Source organism: Phalangium opilio, unplaced genomic scaffold, assembly GCF_054372755.1.
Source record: "Phalangium opilio isolate 3A_F unplaced genomic scaffold, DU_Popi_V2 ptg000075l_1, whole genome shotgun sequence".
NCBI classification, from domain to species: domain Eukaryota; kingdom Metazoa; phylum Arthropoda; class Arachnida; order Opiliones; family Phalangiidae; genus Phalangium; species Phalangium opilio.
Genome location: NW_028324184.1, coordinates 1,346,536 through 1,366,346, shown reverse-complemented (window position 1 = coordinate 1,366,346; position 19,811 = coordinate 1,346,536). Strand labels below are relative to the sequence as shown.

The 19,811-nt window shown below is 37.9% G+C and overlaps 1 protein-coding gene across 4 annotated transcripts in view; it reads right to left on the bottom strand.

Moving 5' to 3' along the window:
* LOC149658686 (uncharacterized) overlaps positions 1-19,811 on the bottom strand; it is a 167,112-nt gene that overhangs the window by 112,581 nt on the left and 34,720 nt on the right. The gene's annotated exons all lie outside the window — the stretch shown is intronic.

Genomic DNA, 19,811 nt, shown 5'->3' with positions numbered 1-19,811 from the left:
ATTGGTAATAGATCCTGGCATTAGTGAACAAATTTGAGGATTTTACGCCGCTTCTATCGCGCCTACGCTAGAGAGAAAAAAATTGGTCGAGTTCCAAAAACATTTCCTACCCCCTTCCCCTCAACCTAAAGCGGCCGAACACGGACGCGGCTCCTTGAATCTAGTTCGGCCGTCTGCCACCGCGAGCGTTCTAATTCTAAAACCGCCACTAGAGGGCCAACCGTTGGTGTGTTATCAAGAATATTCACTTTCGTCGAGTGAAGAATTTGGTTAGCTCAGTACTTCTAGTCTCATCTCACTTCTGGTCACGGCAAAAATTGGTCAATGATCAAGGCTTAATTTGGTGATTCAACTTGCAATTCCAACTTCCGTTCGAGAGTCTCAACTAGGGTTTTCTAATTATAGCCTCCTCATTTGAAGATAACTATAGTATCGTCTCTAACGGTAAAAACAAACACCATCCATTTTAAGTAAGTATAAAGTTGACAAGCAAACCCAAATAGATCCAATTAAAGAGATTACCCCTTTCCTTCCAGGCAGCAGCGTGAGACGCTTCTCTTTCACTATTTCTCTTTAGTACTCTCTCTCTCTCTCAAAGGTTTCGTAAGCGGATGCTTAAATAAAGATCTAAAATGCGCGGAAGTTAATTAAGTAGAAATTATTTTTCAATACATTATTCCCCTGTAACTTTCAAAAATAAACCTCTCGACTATAGTATAAATCCGCCATTTTCATTAAAAGCGCAACACGGCGAAATTTCTTTATGGAATTTTATTTAACTTCGCGTTAATCCACTTCCGGTAAATGGAGGGGGAAAAGAAACGTTGGAAACAATATTGGGCGACTGAATTTTAAGATTGGGACGACGGGGAAAGGCCTAATTAAGGACCCCAGCTCAGCTCTCCGGGAAAACTAAAAGTTAAAAGGAACCTCTATTTGTCCTAGAACGGCTTACGAATTTACCGTTGCCAACCTAGCCATGCAACGTCCTTTAATTTTGAGTTAAAAGCAAATAAAGATATCTTCGAATCTTTCTTCAAAGGACGATTGCTACTTGATGCCCGGTTTCAGTCGGCTTTGTTTGATTTCAAAATTCAGCTTTAAAGGGAGGCTCAAAAGGAATAATTTGAAAATGAGGGAGACAAGGAATAATTTGAAAATAGGTTGAGATTTCATAGATAATTTGAAATTTGGACCTCCGACCAATCACGTAACACCCTCCCTGCCTTAATATTTATTTCGATAATAAAATAAATAGTTGGCGATACTAAAAGCGTTGAACTTAAAATAAATAAACGTTGGATTGAGAGAGAGTTAAGTGAAAGGCCAGGATCGGGTATCTCCTAATGGTAAATAGTAAATGCGCACTCTGATCTCAATTCTCAAGAAGTAGGGCTGTGCGAATACTCGAATTTTCGAATAGTATTCGTTTAATTCGAATCGATTATTCGATTCGACGAATCGAATTTGCCATTTGGAGAAAAACGAGTATTCGAATCACGAAACGATTAATCGAAAAGAAATTCGAATAACCGATTTAAATACGAATACAGCTCCCTAAACCGAGTAATCCCTCCCAAGGGGCTAAATTCGAATAGAAAACGATTATTCGATTGGAAATGGGAGGGACTGTGGTCATATGACATATATGAAGCTGTTTTGTTTATGGAATTTCAACGCGATTGCGCAATTCGCGATGTTTTGTTTTTCTCTCACGAATTACTTTTCAAAAAAAAAAATTTCATTCTATTTGAAACTAAAATATTTTTAGACTGCTACGTGTATTTAGGAAACGAATAATCGTTTTGAAAATAATATTCGTCTGATAAAACCGAGTATTAAAATTTTCGAGTACTCTTTTAAAAAACTAGTACAGCTAGGCGTATTTAGAAAACGATTAATCGCTTTGAAACGAATATTAGTCTGGTAAAAACGATTAATCGGAAAAAAACGAGTACTCGAACCTGAATTTTTGATAAACGAGTAATATTCGTTTGAACGAGTACTCGATTCGGATTTCGAATAGGAGATTTACTATTCGATTCGTATTCGATTCGGTTTGAAAAACCACTATTCGCACAGCCCTATCAAGAAGGGAATTATTTACGAGCCGGGCTGCTCGAGAGCGAGAAAAAGATGAGGCTTTCCTCCGAAAGGTACTGTACACGTACCAAACCAAGCAACTTCAGAGAAAAATTCCAAGAAATATATTCTAGATTAACCCGAAGTTAAGGTAATTTTTAGAATTCATTGGATATAGTATTTAACTGATTTTTTAAACTTATTTTTACCATTTCCAGACATTCCCTGATTGCAATAGACTTCTAGTCGGACATTGGGATACAAATAGCAATGAAGAGAGAATAAAATTACTCGATAACTTTAGATTCATTTATTTCCAAGTTCACCAATAAAAATGGGTTGTAAAAACTTTTGGGATTTTTCCTTCTAAAGGATCTTTCTCTCTAGGTTAGGATAACGTAACGCCGCTAAAAACCCCTGATAGGGTTTACGGAGCCTAGACGAGATTAAATTGTACTGGAAATGTGTTGGTCTATAGGCTGCCGCCGCCGCTCCAGAAGGAAAAAGATAGAAATCCCCAACTCGACAGATAAAATGTCATAAATAAAAACGTTTCGCCAGATCTTCCCCCTATCTGCCCTTACACTTATCCTTTATAGTTATACCACCGTCTTGGCAAATAAAACTTGCCCCAGAGAAATGGAAGAGAGCGAAAAAAAAAAATATAGTATATTTATCCTCAGCTTAAAGTGAAGGTGAATCAATTAAATTTAGGAAATCATCTTAATTCCCATCCCGAAATGTTTATCCCAGGAACTAAGACCACGAAGTATGAAAAAAGAAAATATTTTTTTTGAGATGGTAAATATAAAGTGGTATTTTTGGATTTAAGTACTGATATAGAGCGCTGGGGAGTCAAAAGTGTATCTTGAAAATTAAAAACACATTTGGACAGAATTTCTCCCCAAAAATAGAACTTTCTTAGTCTACTCAGCTTTAAGGACCCGGGCCATAAAAGTAGGGCGTGAAATTCCATTTCCATTTTTTGAATGCGAGCGTTTCTTTAAGTCAAGACGTGAAATAAATTTGAAAAAATACCCCAAAAATTTCTTAAAGCGGTTTACGCCTACCCATTAAACCAAGTATAAGGTTAAGGAACTATGGCCTCATATTGTAAAAAATAAGGCCCTGTATGACACATTAACTATAAATTAGCATTCTCAGTTAAATTTAAATGGACATCCGTAATTCTTAACCCTTTATTAAAATAACCTTCCCAACTACAGTATACTGAAATATCGAAACTCGTGATTTAAATGGAGAATTTGCATAAAACGTAGATAAACCAAAATCACGAACGACTCTCAAAAAAAATTAAAAGATACGGAAAAAATATATTTCTCTTAAAATTAAAATTCTAGTTTCGCTTACCACCACTACATTGGAGAATTAAAATTAAAAAAACAACATCAGCACGCGCGTTAAAGTGTTAAAAAAATACTTGAACCGGTTCCAGTATAACTATAACTTGGAGTCTCTGCCAAAGCCTTTCGCAACTACTATACTAAATCCCGGGTGGAAAAAAGAAAATGTTGGCATTTTGAACTTGGCAGAAGCAAACCCTCTGTTAAACGTCATAATTTTTCTAGAAAGGGGTCGCCACGCCACGCCAGCCAGCAATACAAGAAAAAGAAAAGTGAAATTTCGCTAAGCGCGCCTTCAGAATGGATGGGCTAACATTAAAAAGGGCAGTGTCGCGAGGACAACAAAGCATTCGCTTTATAACACCAAGGAATTTATTTTTATTTTTTTCATTCATTCACTATACGATTCTCACCCGATATTCTAGTTCTAGTTCCGGGAGAGAGAGAGAGAGTCGGGATGACGTTTTTTGCTTCTCCCAATTGGTAGCTTCTACAATGACGCTATAAGAACTGATGGCTTGGGTGGCTAAAGATGTTGTTGGATTAAATAACTAAAGCAGAATTTCTTCAGATAAAGAAAAAAAGTTCAAGAAAATTTCGACTCTTTCAACTTGAACGTATTGTCTCATACGCTTTGACTTATCAAGTCCGCGATATAGGTCTTTAGTTAGTTTATCCAAAGCGCGGCCTAACCTCTTCTAGAGAAGAGTTAATCCAGAGCTGCAAAATCAACAACAAAGAGGGTTCTCTCCGCGGCGTGAAGAGCTAGGGTGCCCATGGTAGATCGTGCGTCGAAATTCTAAGCAGTTAGCGAGGAGGGGGTGGCGAATGAACATGCATACCATTCTACAGTTTGCAGTTTAACCCAACAAACTTTAGTTTAGGCAAAGTCTTATAACCCCCCCCCCCTTTTTATAAATTCTCTCTCTGTTATAAATTAACCACACCTACGTGCTCCGACACTTTGTATCAGGGTCAAATTGGAGTCAAATTATTCAAATGAAATGGGTGCGAGTTATTTTTACTCGTACAATTTAAATTTTAATTGAAATAAGGCGTTTCATTAAAATGTAACCTACAAGGTTTTAATCAAATAACTATATTAAAGGGGACTCAAAAGTTAACGTTACATCGACACCACAGAAATTAGGATTAAAAAATGCATTAAATCGATAATGACGCGTGGATGATTGTGTTGCAATCAAATAATAAAAGGGACATGTGGCCGAGCGCACCCTTCCCGTCTTTTATCTAAAGAAGATCTCGGAAACAACCTTCAAAAAAGGATTAAGAATCGAACTGAATAGAAAAGAAAAACCGATTGAAAAGCTAAGCATGTCCGGAATTGATTAAAGGCTTCGGAACTCTATATAGCATCCCATACGGCAAACAGTCAAGCGTGACTAGGGTACAAAACACCCTTTGGCGGTGGACCTTTTGTTTCAACTCACCCCATCACGCCAACAGAAAAGAGGGAGAGGATCGAGAGAGAGAGAGAGTGAATGAAACGGCTCGTGCATCCACCATCATTATAATTAATTAACCACGATTGTTTTATTTGACTTTTTTTTCTTGCGTTACCCCCTTGGCGGCGCTCGCTTCAATCAAGGTTATTAGAAGTCATGTGGTTAGGAATTTTCGAATTTCTGAAAGTTAATCCTTTGCGGGAAAACACGGGTTCACCGAGGTTTTCTTTGCGGGAAAACACGGGTTCACCGAGGTTTTCTTTGCGGGAAAACACGGGTTCACCGAGGTTTTCTTTGCGGGAAAACACGGGTTCACCGAGGTTTAACGAGTTGTACGCGTATTTTAAAGAGTTCTCCGTAACCAGCACTTCGAGGAACCCTGGTTAATTTAGGCCTAATGTTTTCAGGGATTTGGGTCGAATCGCGCTATTATAAACTTGTTGGGCATCGCGAAAAAATGCAGACATCACGCCAAAACGCTACGTTAGTAACGCAGTTGGCCTTGTAACTCGCGGTGAAGGCTGCTGCGGCTATCATTTTGTTTTGTATAAAATATTACGCGGGGTAGGCTTATAATAAGCGAAAAAAATTTAATTACCTAAAATTACTTTGGAGCGAGTGCGCGGATAAATGAAATGAGACTAACAACACTAGTGTACTGTATGTAGATTTAAATGAATTAACTCTCGTTGATTTCGACGACGTGGGCCGGAGCTGAAGAGATTTACGAAAATTAATGGTATTTCTACGTGTGGAGAAATATAATTTAATATTTATAAAATATAGCTTATTTGTGATACTGTACTCAAATTGACTATCTACTTTTCGGGAAAGGGTCTATTAGCGTACTTTGAACTGGAAAATTTGGGACAATTATCGTCATCTTGTAATAAATAGGTAACAAACTCAACTTTTGAGCAATTGGGAGCTAACAACTGGCTAGGGGGAAGAGATAGTCTGACGTCACGCAGCCCCTCTCTCGTTGGCATTTTTGCGCGTAGAATACTTTTTCCAACCGTTAGGGGGGATGAAACTCCAGTAAGAGATAGAAGGGTGTGACGTTTCGGGGTCAGAACTGTTAGCTCCCTATAGCTAGAAGTTGGATAAATTAATTTTGTACTTGAATTTCAGATACACGATGAATTCAATGCGAACAAAGCTCTCTCCCCATTGTAATGTTGATGCCTGTGTGTGTAGAAGAGAGAGAGAGAGAGAGAGAGAGAGAGAGAGAGAGAGAGAGAGAGAGAGAGAGAGAGAGAGAGAGAGAGAGAGAGAGAGAGAGAGAGAGAGAGCTACCGGACTTTCTCGTATTATAATAGGGAGCGAGTCTATTGAATCAAACATTAGGCAGGAAATGCATTTCCCCGCCTCGATATACTCAATTTCTAAGGTCTATACTACGTAGGCTACATCCTACCTAAATATATAAAAATTCAGTTTGAGTTTTTCAATAAAGTTAGCAGGCTAGCTATAGACTCGCTCCTTCCTCTTCGGAACCCATCCCTCCCTGCATGCATTGCTTAGAACTTTTCAAATAATGATTTTACTAGATCATTTCAATTTGTATTGGGAGCGTTGTTAATCCTAGGAGATGTAAAATATAGCATCGAAGCGTGTAATAAAGTTTCGCTGATCTGGGACTCGAGAGTAAAATTTGGTATTTGTGAAAAGGAACCCGAAAATTCGGGTTGTACAGGGTGTTCTAAAAATGAAGGGTGGTAGGACCGATGAATTTAAGTCGAAGACTGTTACATTTAAAGTGAACATTTTCGACCCAAAAGGATGTTCCAATGTACTTGGGTGCTACAACCCTGTATAGTGTATAGCTATAATGGGGTAGTCGTCCTTCTTTGTCATTGGGAGCTCGAAGGCTCCAGGGGCTAAAACTCTTTAATTTCTAACAAAGAAGGCGCACGCACGTTTAGACAGTTTCCGGCCCAACATAATGCTTGCTAACGTATACTCGACACTATATAATAGGACAATGGGCTTATAATTATTACCTTTCGCATTTCATTCAATATCATTTTATTATTATATTTATTATTATATATTTTTTGTCAAGAAATCCATTAAATTATCTATCCTGATTTAATTTAGATTTTACGATGGTCTATAGCTGGTATTTTTGAATGCATTGTTTTTTACAAATGGATACCGAGTTTGAAAAGTATCCCATCTTTATACAAAAAGGTAAAAAACTCCCTTACGTTTTGCTTTTCCCAACATTCGGTAACTTTTCTAGCCTATACAACCAACCCGTTTCAAAAAATGTTCTTCGGTTCAAAGATGGCAACAGTGATAATTACAACTTAGATAAGACTTAGGCCAAAGTTTCTTTAGTAAAGGCAGAAGTGAGATGAGACTAGAAGTGAAGGGCTCTAGCATTGGTAATAGATCCTGGCATTAGTGAACAAATTTGAGGATTTTATGCCGCTTCAATCGCGCCTACGCTAGAGAGAAAAAAATTGGTCGAGTTCCAAAAAGATTTCTTACCCCCTTCCCCTCAACCTAAAGCGGCGAAACACGGACGCGGGTGCTCGAATCTAGTTCGGCCGTCTACCACCGCGAGCGTCTCACGTTTTGGAGGGAAAATTCAGAAACCGCCACCAGAGGGCCAACCGTTGGTGTGTTATCAAGAATATTCACTTTCGCCGAGTGAAGAATTTGGTTAGCTCAGTACTTCTAGTCTCATCTCACTTCTGGTAAAGGTAATAATAATGGTAAATTTTGTACGTTAACAAAATGGATAGATAGTTTGAACTTTAAAATAATAATAATAATAGGTTATCTCGTTATACAATCGTAATTGAAAAAGAAAAGTTGAATGCCGTCAGAACTCTTTTCAAAACTTTTACAATGTTAAGTATTATGTATATATAGTAACAAAAATAAAATAGCTGGTTCTTTCTTTCTTGAAAAGCATCATCGGTGGTGGCACGCCCACATTCACCTTTTTCCCAATTATTTTTCTAACCTCTATTATATTTGGGGCAGGCAGACTTACAATAAAGGTATAGGAACTAGGATCGCTATTTAATATGGATGGTGCACCGTTTGTTTGGATCCTATATACATACAGAGAGAGAGAGAGAGGTCTTTAGAGAATATCCAAACTTTTCACTTTTAGAGTTTTGTTTGAACTAAAGTTTGCTGGCGACTATATTCTTCTAATTATTTTTCAATTACCTAAACTAGTCCAAAACGCGTACTACACTACCACCACCGGGAGTACAAAAAGGGAATTTTTAAAGGAAATAATAATTTCATTTGGAACGTAAATATTAGGTCTATACGGGATCATGCTGATTTTAATCGAAGTCCTAATTTAATAAATAAATAGAAAGTTCGGGATTTACACGAAGGATATAAAAATATAATTGTGGAAATTGTTTGTACGTTTGTTCCAGATTCGTTTGTTAATTTAAGAATTTGATTTGCCAAATGACAAGTGCTTTGGTTCAGTTCTTCTCAAGGTTGGGGACGGTGGCGAACCCCTATAGCTTTTAACAGAAGTGAGATGAGACCAGAAGTACTGAGCTAACCAAATTCTTCACTCGGCGAAAGTGAATATTCTTGATAACACACCAACGGTTGGCCCTCTAGTAGCGGTTTCTGAATTTTCCCTCCAAAACATCAGAAGCTCACGGTGGTAGACGACCGAACTAGATTCCAGCACCCGCGTGCGTCTTTCGCGGCTTTAGGTTGAGGGGAAGGGGGTAGGAAATGTTTTTGGAACTCGACCAATTTTTTTCTCGGTAGAGTAGGTGCGTGGGAAGCGGCATAAAATCCTCAAATTTGTTCACTAGTGCCAGGATCTACTATCAATGCCAGAGCCCTTCACTTCTAGTCTCATCTCACTTCTGCTTTTAAGAATGTCATATTCTACACCCGTAACATTAATTAGTTTTATGAACAACCCCTAATTAAGCATCGTTTTGTTAAAATTAAAAGTTGTAAAAACAAAACATGACGCAGATTTTTCATACATAGACGGGAGTCCCTAAAAACGCCTCTGGCAACGCCGGTTAGATTAGCTAGAGTGCAGAATATTTTGATACGCGGTATTGAGATACATTAATAATAATAAATACAACACATCAAAGAAATAAAGAAGCGTGAAATGAAATAGCGTATCTATAAAGAAAATATTTTGGGTTTACCTCTTTTTCCCCCGTTTAAAAATGTTTTCATTCGAAATTTAAATATTTATGAGACTCTTTAAGAAAATGGGAAAGCAAATAAAAACTGATAATATATTTGATATTAAAGGGTAAATTAATTTACGTAAATGTAAATTCGAGCGTCCTTTACCCGAGTCAACCTTTCGCCAAAGGACAAAAAAGTTCCAAAAACAGGTCGGAAATAAATTGGCTATAGGTTCATTGGTTGGAGGGTCAGTTGGGAAGAGGAAACGTTCTCCAATACCTACCGAAAATATTGATTAACTGATAAAAAAGGAAGGAATGGGAGCTCAAAAATTTAAAGCCTTTACGAGCAAAACACGCCACGAACAATCATACAAGAAAAAAAAAAAAAACTTTAGAATAAAAAATACGTTTTTCTTTCTCAAGAAAAATCTTAAAATTATTGGAGATTTTTTATCCTATACTTTTATCCCCTTGATCTCGCGAGAAAAATAAAAAAAATAATAAAAAAATCTTTTCCGATTCAACAAGCATTTTAATGGACAATAGATCAAAAAGATTTGGAACCAGGGATGCGTTTGTCAAAGGTATGAATTACTACGTTCTCCATTCTCACACGAATATAGACTTAAAGTGAATTTATTTAACGCTTTCTAAGTTATAGGATATTGGAATAGAACTCAGTGAGAGCAATTATACTAAAATAAAAATATATATTTCAGTCCTAACCAAAAGCCTAAACTATACGGTTTGTATCGTCGGTTTACGGTCACATCCCAATTATTTAAACAAAATATTCGAGTAAAGGTTTGGCAAACTCAAGAATCTAGAATTTACGAAAGTAACCTCTATATATCAAACAGAAATCAATAAATTGGGGACAGAGAGCGGGCCCAAAAGGAACTGAATCTTCCCTACTATAAAGATGTCACCCTCAAATTCCGATAATAGAACTAAAATGGGAAAAGATGCCCAAAATTTTCACCTCTCCCCCCCCCCACGCCCACCGAGAAAACCAAAATCATTCGTTATTTTATTCTTTTTATCAATTGTGGAAAAGAATCGGGAGAACAAAAGCCATTAATCAATGATGAGGCTTCATGATGCTAAGAAATGGAACCTCCCTCTACCATCAATTTGTTCAGTGCAAGCACATCGCATCTGGAATTATACTCTTTTTTGAAGAATTGTCGCAAAGTACTAGCGATTTTTGTGGTCTAATTAGAAATTAAAAAAATTTAGAAATATATAACGGTCAAAGATGATGTTATGAAGTTTATTTTCCATTTAAATTAATTATATCTTTAATTAGACCCCTAGCAAAATGTTTAACAGCGTAATCAGGGTTCATACAACTTTTGGAAAACAAATTTCCCTGAGATTTCCAGGTTTTTCCCCACATACTTCCCTGAATTTTCCGGAGTTACGAGGCTCCAAAGTTTAGTGTAACGCTATTCCTATGGAGGGGATTGTTTGTTTACGTTTCGTTTAATTACACGGCCCCTGTTTGTCGTAGCCCTAAGCTTTTAGTATGGTTGGATGGGGGACAAATTGAACTATAACATACTCAAAGGACATCTCCGTATCTCTAACTGAACCAGAGTTATGAGCCTCCAAAGTATAGTGTAATGTTAATCCTATGTAGGGTATGTTCACGAACATTTTGCTTAATTACTCGGCCACTGTTTGACCGAAATTTCCCTCATTTCCCTGATTTTTCCAGGTTTGTATGAACCCTGGTAATAATGTCGTTTAGCAGTTGGAGGTTATTTCCATTAGTTAGTTACGATATTTTTGGTCTGAACATAGGTAAGGACTACGCGTATAGAAAATTGGGAGAATTCTCTGGCACTTGGGAGGTTGTGTGGATTGGAAGAGGAGAGTAGGGGATATTGTAGAAGAGGGGGGAAGGAAGAGGCAGCGAGGATGGAGAATTATTACCATAATGCGGTTTCTCCCTAATTTGCTACTGGTATAATAAGGAGATTGGTCCTTGCATTAAGTTCTTTTCCAATAACGGGGAATTTCGACTCCGCTAATAAGAAAATCCTCCCGCATCCACTCTCCACGTTTATTTCTCTCTCACTCTCTCTTGTTTTTTCTTCGTTTTTGTTCAATATTCCAAACTTCGCTTCCAATCCCATCAGAAATAGATTAACTCAAAAGTATACCTCGCTTTTTAATAACAAATATTCTTTAATATTGTAGGTAGACAGTGGCAATTTGAAACAAATATTCCAATTGTGGAAACCTAATGCGTTGGTGTTACGCGGGGATACGGAATTTACAGGTGCCAAGCGAGAAATTACATTATTGTTATTATATTAAATTTCTGTTCGAGAACTTTGAGTTAATCTATTTCAGGCAATGTTATCTTTCTACCTTATTAACTATGATCCTAGAAAATTCGGTAAAAAGCAAACTGCGACGCGAAACATCGACCATTCGACGACCATCTTCCGAGGAAGTAACCGTATAGGTTTGCTTTCGGGACTCGGAACAGGGGGGAAGAAAACAGCTTGCACTTCCGGTATATGAACAGGAAATAGCCTAAGGACGTTTCTTCGTGTACATACTCTCGTATCTTAAGTTTGGAAACCTTTACTGTATGTTTTTGCGGACCGTGGCCACCGCTTTTAAAAGGTCAAACAACAGCAAAGGGGACCCGTTTTAATTCCGAAAGCTTTGATCAACTGACCAAACCTATGGAAACATTGTTAGTAATTCCGCAGCAACGCAAATATAATGGGCCAAGTGCAGCCTAACTGTTTATAATCCTTCATCTTTACCGACTAGCGAAAACATTCTTCATTCGCGTAAACATAAGCCCATCACACTCTCCGTAAGTACGAGTCGAAGACACGCATTCTTTATTTCATTCCGGAAAACGAACGTTTCCCTGCAGAATTCACTCACGGAGCATATGGGTAAATCATTAGAAACTGAATAAGTAAAGCTCAGAGCTAGGGTCGCTTCAAAAAGGAAAATCCGTTTACACAAACTAACACGCATTTCCTATTCAATAACCCACCCAACCAACACACTGCAGCGCTTCGTTTAAAAAAGGTTACGTTGGTACCGGATAAAAGTGATGGCATAAATCAGAGTATAGCTCGCTTAAAAGGGGAGTACTAGGTCGCGCTACGTAACACCGGGTGCTGTAATGAAAATGGACCTTTTACTAAATAAAACGCGTACTGGCAGCGGTAAATATTCAAGGGGTTTGAATCTATTATAAACACGGGACACAGTCGTGTTTTCCCCGACGTTTCATTTAGAGTGTGCAAAATATGAGTTTATGTCTATATTAAAAAGTGTCCGAGGACATTGTGCCGGGTTCGAAGTAAAAGGAAAAAAACCCAGCCCATCGGGTTCAACCATTTGAGAACCATTTAAATTAAACATATTCTAAAGCTAGATTCCCACTCGACCGAAAAAAACCGGCGGAAATTTTAACTTACGCCGGCGTCCGGCGGTAGACCGTTCACACTACGACTGAATTTTCAGTTTGGCGGTAGATATTTTTGGGTCACGTGACAGATATTAGTTGTTTCCACAACATCCATTTCACAATCTTAATTGGTATCTTTGTCCCATTGTCGCTTTGATCGTACAAGAAGGGATATTTTCTAACCTCCTCAGTAAAGTCTTCCTTATTAACATCAAATCTCATTTTACTTCCGTTAGTTTAATTTTGCTTTCTCGGTAGTACGTTTCCGATAAGCCTTGGTCAACCACAAAAAAATGGCGGCCATCAATCGACCTCGCGCATGCGTGTGCTCTTGAAATTTATGACGTTGTCAGTAGGATAATTTCATTGGCTGAGACACCGGCGTAACGCCGAACACGACCGAAAAAATAGAACACAACTTACGCCCGACAGAACGGAAATTCCGTCGGGCTCAGCCTAAAGATTTTTCGGTCGAACCCCTTTCTGCCGGGTTTCCGTCGTGTTTTCCGTCGAGTGGGAATCTAGCTTTAACCTATCCTGAATTAACCTTTAATTAAATGTAACGTTTCCCTTTTAAAAATGTAAAGTTTATGGGGCTCCGAATGGACCGTTGCACTTCCGGAACGAACTTTGTACGCCGCGTCATATTGTTCCACACCTTTTAAAACAGTATTCCCAACCTGGAATGAACTGTCCAAGCGAAACTGTACTTAACACGTTCGCTGGCGTGTTTATCATTACAACATTAATGGGAGAGCTCTTGTAAGTACCTACAGCGAGACAGACACATACGGGCCACGCTTTCATATAGATAGCTTATATACGCCTAAATAGGTTCCTTTTTAGCTCTAGTCCAGGGTTTTGACGTAATTAGGCAAATTGGATAGTGGCATGACTAACAAAATCATAACGTCCTTCTTCGTATACACCCCATATGTCTGTTTATAGGCCGGGGGAAGTTAATAATACACGTCAAATGTAATTTAAATCTATGTATGACGGGGAGGGGGTATTTCCCTTTAGTTAATTAAGTGCTTCGTTCAATTAATGCTTAACGGTTTAAGTCAGGGGTCACGTGGTTAAAGTTAAACGACATATGGTCGAATATATTTTCTATAGATTACGTGTTAGGGGTTCGTTGGGTACATTGTTTACACCTAATCAGGTACATTTTTAAACTGTCCACTGGTCACATAGCCAACAGGATGTAAAAAAACTACGCGTAATTAAAACATTTCAAGTTTTGCAGAATATTTTTGACTATAGCTAGCTACTATTTCAATATGATACCATTTAATTTCGTTTAAATCCCGTAAATTGATTAATTTTTGGCAAAAGCGACGGTTCAACGAATGCGTTTAGAGAAATTAAATATACGTACACCTTTTAAGCCTTACTAAGCAACATCTCTTAAGCCAACCGATATTTGCAAAATGACTCAAATTCTTAGAATTCATTATAATAATTCGCCAATACATTTTTGAACGATGCTCTAGAGGGACCCATAATATAAAGCTATAAGTGAAAAGAAACATTCTGCCCGGATTATAGCCACTTTTTGCCCACTATTATGTTTTCCAACGACATTAATTAACCGCAGTTATTTCTACACATTGTCAATACACCTACATTATCATTCTTTATTAATTTTCTAAAATCGAACCACTTTGAAACTGACAGAGGAGATACGTTGAACTAAAGACTTCCGTCTCTTTGACCGCGGTGTCAAGTGACATCGTTCTTAACAAAGCCACAACTTCAAAAGGGTCACGCGCCACTAGCCTACACATCCCATCTTCTATACATATATGTATCTAAATTTATCAATTAATTCTAATTGCTCTCTATTGAGAAATCGAATTCCTCTTTAAACTACGTTCGTCTTGGTGCATTTAATGAAAGCCGAAACGGGGAAACGAGAAATAGGGGGTAAAAGAACTCCGTGAAGTTAAACTACGTCAGACTTTAACTCTATTAAATTCTTCACCGCGAATATGGAAGATTCAATTGTTTGAAAGTTAGCTTCAGATCATCCTAAAATTTCAGAGAAATTCGTGAGCGACGCGCTTCGAATATTAATATAGTTTCAGCATTTTTTTCCAAAAATAGATCATTTTAATAATTTGGGGTAAAATAGATAGTCTGGGGTTTTTGAGCACATTGGTATCTCAAGATGGGATTAACATCCGGTGGTACGCGGCTTCAAACGATAAGGACGTTTCTGGACTGGTAAAATTGTAGCCCTGTTATCCAAATACCGGACTTAACCACAATAAAGATCAAGATCCAAGATTTTCGTTCGTTAGCGCGCACGGATATCTCAGGACCAAATAACTTTGAAAACCGTAAGCCAATCGACAGGGGCAGGGGCCCTCCAACCGGTAGACCAAATTTTGGTAACGCTTCGCCGAATTTAAAACAATTAAGGCGTGCACCCTTTTAAGGTTCGGGGGGGGGGGAAGCCGAGTGATGGGCAAATTTTAAAATCTATAGCTCGATTCAGATTAAGATAGTGACTTGGAAGATTGGGGAGATAAGGATGTGTCTAGCCTACGTAATGGTGCCAAGTCATATAGCGACAAATGTGAACACGGTTTAGAGCCGGCTTCCTCAGTCATTAAGCCTAAAAGAGACGCGATCCACGTACGAGGATTTAATCTCTTTTCGTCGACATAATTAGTCTTAATAGTCTTACTAGCAATATCATCTTTTAGCGTATCCGTTTTAGAGTTATAGATTAACAAGAGTTGGTCGCCAGTTACGACGTAAAAGATTTAGCTTTGGAAATTGCTATTCATCCCGATCGGCTAAGCCGTTTCGCGTGCGGTTATACCGTTCAAGTTGGGTTCAGCACGCGCTATACACCTAAAAGCTTCCGCGCCAATATTAATGGAATTATTACAGTTTTGTATATTAAGTTTCAAAGGTTCAAAGGGAATTTTGTAGCGTCTTGTTGGTTGCTCAAAATTAATTAGGCTTTGATTATCGTCTTTAATTTTGGTTGGTCGCGCGCGGGCTCAATCAATTTAGCGTAAGGACAATATTGATTTAATTTTTTCAAGGAATTTTCATATTAGAAACCAAAAGGCGATATGAACTCCCGAAATTATTCGCTAAGATAATTTTCCGATTGTAGCCTGCCTATACTGTTTTGGGTTTGAGATCGGCCCGAGTAAATGGACCACAACCCTATCACTTTAAAAATGTTATCCTCAGTTAAGTCCTCAATTCGTATGTACCACTTTTGATACAGGTATAAGCGTTAAGATTTTACTACGTATACCATAACGTGTGACAATGTATTATAAGCGAGGGGTCGGTCATTCATGAAAACCCGTACGCTACCCGTGAAATCCAATTTAAGAAATCCGAAATCAATGCTGATTTCGAAATCAAATAAAAAAATCCGAAATCAGCAACGAAATCACAAAATCAGTAAAGAAATAAAATCAGTAAAAAAAATCACAAAATCAACAAAGAAATCACGAAATCAACATAGAAATCACGAAATCAGAAGCAAAATCAGTAAAGAAATCGTGAAATCCATTACAAAATTCACGAAATCCAAAATCAAAAGAAATCACAAAATCCGACGAAATCACGGGGAAAAATCTCAAAATCCGAGGAAATCACGCGAAAAACCTCAAAATCCAACGAAATCAAGGGAAATATCGCAAAACCCGTTGAAATCACGGTAAAAAATAACAAAATCCGACGGAATCACGGGGAAAATCTCAAAATACGATGAAATCCATTGGATTTTATCGAATTCTGAAATCAAACAAAATCCGAAGAAATCAAATGAAATCCGAAGAAATCAAATGAAATCCGAAGAAATGAAATGAAATCCGAAGAAATCAAATGAAATCCGAAGAAATCAAATGAAATCCGAAGAAATGAAATGAAATCCGAAGAAATGAAATGAAATCCGAAGAAATGAAATGAAATCCGAAGAAATGAAATGAAATCCGAAGAAATGAAATGAAATCCGAAGAAATGAAATGAAATCCGAAGAAATGAAATGAAATCCGAAGAAATGGAATGAAATCCGAAGAAATGGAATGAAATCCGAAGAAATCGAATGAAATCCGAAGAAATCAAATGAAATCCGAAGAAATCAAATGAAATCCGAAGAAATCAAATTGGATTTCGAAATCCCGTACACTTTTTCCTAAACGTCCGACCCCTCGATTATAACGCATCATTCAAACTACAGAGAACGCGTCTTTTACTCTCATTGCACTCCCAAAATGGAACTTTGGGTTTTTCTTCCACTTTATTTTGGACTAAAAACTAGCTAGATCCCTTTCCAAAAGAAAAAAACATTTCTTAAAGAAAACTAAAATAGGAAAAGAAAAAACGAAATACTCCCACGTACTTGGGGAAAAGCGTCGAGTAACAATGAAGGCTAAGGTTATTCTAGACTTAGGACAAGGCATACGGGGACTGGGCTACGGATAAAAACAGTAGCCAGAGTCTGTCCAAAACTTTTATAGGCCAATTTTCACGGGAAATAAAGAACGAAACCAACGGAGTTGAAAAACCGTGGAGACCTTTGAGAGTCAGTTGGGATAGCTAATCAAAAACCGGGTCTTTAAATATACCCTCATGTGTCAGTACCCCCAAAAAAAAGGGTAGAAACACACTAGGGATGCAACGATTCGTAATTTTTGGGAATCGGCCGATTCGATGCATCGGTCTCTAAAAAATCGGCTTCGGCCGATTAATCGGCCGAAGCCTCAAGGTTATACGTTTAGGCATTAGTATAAGAGTGCTACTTGTCAAAAATGTCTAAGGACAATAATCTATCTGGTTTGGTTTCCGAGATACTAGTTCATTTAGTTCAACAAACATTTTGTCCATTCTTTCTGCTACAACTTGTTTTTGATTAGTTCTTTCTTTGCATTCCGGATAGAGAAAAAGAATTTTAAGCGTGAGTTTTAAGTTTCATTTCCTAACAAAACCCCTTTCCTTTCTCATCCTTTAAAAAACAAGAAGTAGCATTCAAGTAAACAAGGGACCGCAGGAATACACGCTAGATACAATGACACCAAAGTGACCAAACACATTAGAGGGATAGCTGACAATAATAAAATGCAGACTGTGATAGAGCGACATTGTTTGTGGAACGCGTGGGAAGTAGCAGTGAACACAAATCGAAAGGAGAGTCAAAGATAGAAGGGGAAAGGCAAACCAAAACGGCCGGGCACCATGGCTCTCCCGCGCATCTACCTCGGCGCACAGCCGAGGATTAAGACGTCACGTGATCCGTTGAGAAGGAAATTCAAAGAGGGTAAACCCGAAAATACGGTTAGAGGATCACACTAGACTAGAGATCAGCATTCAGCGTGGTTACTGTAGCTTTGTAATAACGTAAACAAACTTCTCCGATTTTTTCCCTCTCGGTTGCGCCGATTGCGCATGTGCGCCACGCTCTTAGAGAGCGACTGGTACTGGTAACGTTTTTGAAAGGGGGCTGACGGAGAATTTGGGCTCTCCGAAGTAGCGAGAGGGAGTAATAATGTGCCCGTCTCGTTTACGTTATTTGTTAAATTGCCAACTTGTTAGTTCCTTTATACTAGCTCAAAAGATCAGATCTAACCAAAAAGAGTCGGCCGAAAAAAATCGGCCGATTACCTTAGAAAAATCGGCCGATACGATTATTCGGCCAAGTGGCCGATTCTGGCCGAAGCCGATTCTTGGCCGATGCATCGTTGCATCCCTAAAACACACGTACTTTGAATTTAAAAACAACGTAAGAATCAAGCTACGCGGGGGTTTCTGTCCAACACCTTTTAAAAATACACCAAAGTCAAATATCAACGTTTTAAAATCCTTTAATCAGATGCAATTAAACGCGCCGCTTCTCAAGCGTGATTTGCCACCAGGAATTTTTAACTATATAGTAATAGCAGTCCGTGTTATAACTCGGTAGGAGGGAGGGAAACACTGCCGATACTCTATATAGATGAGTTGATTCTTCAAACAATCAATCCCAGACTTTCTAAAATAGCAACAAGGCGAAAAATTGTTGGTAGATAAGAATTTTTCGGTATAAAATGACAGTATGTAATATAAGCTTTTCGTGGCGTGTCCTACCCCTTTTTAAAAACACGCGGGTTCAATTTGTCCTTACAATAAAATTGCGATGATTTATATAATTATTTAAACACAATGACGTAACAGTCTTTTGCGTATATCACTTTAAAAAGGTACCAAAGACGAAGGAGGCTAAGTGAATAACACCAACCTTGACAATGGTCGAATTTCAGCCTGAAAAACATGATCTTCATTTTTCTATGCTATACAGTATACTTATTGAAATCGCCTGGATTCAACCAAGGGTAACCTGACGCGACGGAGCATGCATAATTTGAGCCAAAGAGTCACTCAGTTTGGAATTTTTTTTTTTTTTTCCCAAGCATCTTTTATATTTAATATTTTTTAACAAAATTTAAAAAAAAAAAAAGAAACGGGAAGAAAAATTTTAATCTTCTCTGTTGACTTAAAAATTACAAACGGCTATTCTATAGTTACACTTCCAATTTTTATACGTAATTATATTACGATCCAAACTTAAAGGGAACATAAACTGGTTTATACGCGAGCATTTTGTACCCCTTTAATAAAATAGTCGAAAAATAAATTAATTAAATTTGTGTACTTAAATTTCAAGGGTATTTTCTAACTTAGTATTTAGCCCAAAAAACACGGGCATTGGCCTAAAAATTGGCTACAGACCGTTTGGTTGGAAGGCGCGTCTAGCCCCTGGACCGTCGCGAAAACCCGCATAAATAAGCTACAGTAACAATACAGTACGCGACCGTGGGACAATTTCAGAAGGGACCAAAAAAAAATAAAGTTTCTATCACAATGCGGCTGAACCTTCCGGACCCTTAGAAGCTTAGCTCCTTTTCACTCGGATAAATTCAATTTTGCAACCAACACCTGGACTCCTACAACCAATAACGACACATCCAATCCCCAAACAAACACTTATCCCCCTCCCCCCTTCAAAGGAAAAGGTTCGTGAAATATTTTGGAGTCGAAATGGATCGTTTTCAAAATACATTTTGGGAGTACGAAAGTTATTTAAGAAAAATACGTCATTAAAGATGGAAAGTTTTTCGTAACTTTCTTAGTCAACGCCTGAATTAGACGGAATATGGCCTATTTTAAAGACCTAAATTATATCTGCGCATTAAGCTCAATTACGTCATAATCGGATGATTGATAAGAAAATTATCCAAGAAATAAACTCTAAGTTTTAAGTTTTGTTTGCTCTTTGCAAAAGTTCTAA